The following is a 2,437-nucleotide window of genomic DNA, read 5'->3' on the forward strand; positions in this document are numbered from 1 at the left end:
GTTTTTAGAATTAGTTTCTTTTCACCAATAAGAAAAGGGGGTCATATTTTGCATAGACAACCTTTTATGAGATGAAATATTCTTTCTAAAACTGTTTGAAACTTTCATTTTTTTCCTTTTTAATAATATTAATATTATACTACAAATTATAAATTTATTAGAAGAAATTGGCTGTAAATATTTTTGTTAAACCTCTTATATAGAGTTAAAAAAAACTCATCTATTTTTAATATAAAAAAATACGCTGGATTAAAATTCCACTTAATACTCAAACCTAGATTGAGCAAGCCGAAGAATCAAAGGCCCACCAAAAATCAAAGGCCCACCAAATATTTTCCTAACACGTAATCTTTATGGCTTACAGCTAACATGTTTTCAGCTCTCTTAATACATTTTATATATATTAGTCACAACATTTTCATTAATTTAATATCCTTTTATAAAGATTCGAAATTTATCTTTTACATTTGAAGTAAGCATTTTCTTTAACCAACTTTATTATTTGTCTTATTATGTCTTTGAATGTAGACTATTACACATCTACACTCAAAACTTAAAAAACAACTTTATCAAGGTCGCGTTAGGAAAAGAATATGATATATGTATCATGTATGTATATATTCTTTTATGTTCCTGTCGAGCGGTCTATGTTATTTGTTTGTTTATGTCATGTCATATGTCACAAACTCACGATTAAATTACTAATGTTTATATCAACTAAGCAGAAGGATATAACATTTGCTTTATTCATTGATAGATTATAATTAAAAAGATAACATTTTACTTATTCTACCAAATCATTTCATGACATACAAAATGACGATTTTACCCTCATATAATCATTATTCGGTGACTAGATTGTAACATGTAACACCACTCTTCAGTACGGAATCATATCTGAAGAAGCCAAAATAGGCTTATTAACATAAAGACAACTCAGTGAGTTATTCATGAACTCGTCAATCAACTCAGTGCCACCACCTTGATACGGTTCCTCCACAAACCCACCGAACTCGACGGGTTGACTCATTAACGCCTCGATCCTGTTAAGCGAGTCCAACCGCTGAGTCAACTCGGTGAGCCGAGCCCTCAACACCGAGTTCTCCGCCTCCATATTGGTATAATGCTGCATGGTTATGCTAATATTAGCCATAACCTGGTTGTTCTCCTTAGTGAGTTGACTCAGCTGAGTCGTGAGATCGTCTAGGTGCTTTTGCTTCCTCATTCTTGATCGCTTTGCCGATTCCCGATTCGACACCATTCGTTTCCTCTTCCTTTGATCCATTAGTCGTTGAAGATCTTCATCCGAACCCGAGTTTTGAAGCGGGTATGAACCACCTGATGATGTCGTTGCCGCCATTATTAATAACAGAAAAACTGTATGAAATTGAAGATTTTGAAAGTGAAATTGATGAAAATAAGCAGAACCCAGTTGCTAATTAAGATTCAATTTGATTATTATTCAGACAGATAGCTAATTAAGACTTATTTGCAATTATTGCAGAAACAGAGTAAAAAACAGAGCATAAAACAGAGCAGAAATTATGAAATATAAAAGGACGAAATTGTGGATTTAGAGACTAAAATTGAAGAAAAACAAGAAATAAAGCATGATTTGTATGGTAATTAAGAGCAATTTGTAATAATAATAGCTGAAAACAGAGGATGAATCATGTGATGTAATAGAACCAGTAGAGAAAGACGACTGAAAACGATTGAAGCAAACGGGTTCGACGCCAATACGAGGAATTGATCATAAACTCAAACTGAAAGGATTCACTCAGAATTTGAGACATGTATTTCAAACATCAAGAACAAAAGATTGAACATTAATGTTAATAATAATAATAATAATAATAATAATTCAATCCAATAAAAACAGAGCAATTATTATTTGGGTGGGAAGAGAGAGAGGGGGAAGGGGCTATGGAGGAATTGTTGGTTGGATTTATAGAATTTTGGTGCAGGACAAGTTGCAAAAAGGTACTTTTGTGTTGATATTTTTATGCAATATTTAATATTTATAAATGTTTGAGAATCGGTTAAAGTTGAAAAAAATAACATTTTCTAACATGGGGAATCAAAATATTACTAGTTTATCCAAACCACACCCTTATATTAGCATTTTTATAAAAACACTGTAAATCCTTTTATATATAACACAAACCGAACTACATCTGGATAATGGGTAAGCGAGCAACAAGCTGCGCTGCTATCCCCTTTTGAATCGCAAAGCCTATTCTACTAAATATAAATCATTGGTTCCTCGGGCTCTGCGAGTCACTGTGGACCACCTTCTGTACCCGCTCCAAGAAGCGAACCGCCTCGGGAGTTAGGGATCCAAAAGTGTCGAAGGCAAATGGAATGAACACGTGCTGATTCTCCAAACACGATGTCTCATGCTTAGCAACCTTCCTAGACTCCGCTCTCGAAAACC

General features: G+C 33.8%; 1 pseudogene; it reads right to left on the bottom strand.

Moving 5' to 3' along the window:
• Nucleotides 1-844: 844 nt before the first annotated feature.
• On the bottom strand, nucleotides 845-2,002 carry LOC143554566 (bZIP transcription factor 44 pseudogene; annotated as a pseudogene).
• Nucleotides 2,003-2,437: the final 435 nt, after the last annotated feature.

The sequence above is a fragment of the Bidens hawaiensis genome, unplaced genomic scaffold (genome assembly GCF_021521415.1).
Source record: "Bidens hawaiensis isolate Kalapana, Puna unplaced genomic scaffold, B.hawaiensis_p1.1 tig00017761_1, whole genome shotgun sequence".
Taxonomy (NCBI): Eukaryota; Viridiplantae; Streptophyta; class Magnoliopsida; order Asterales; family Asteraceae; genus Bidens; species Bidens hawaiensis.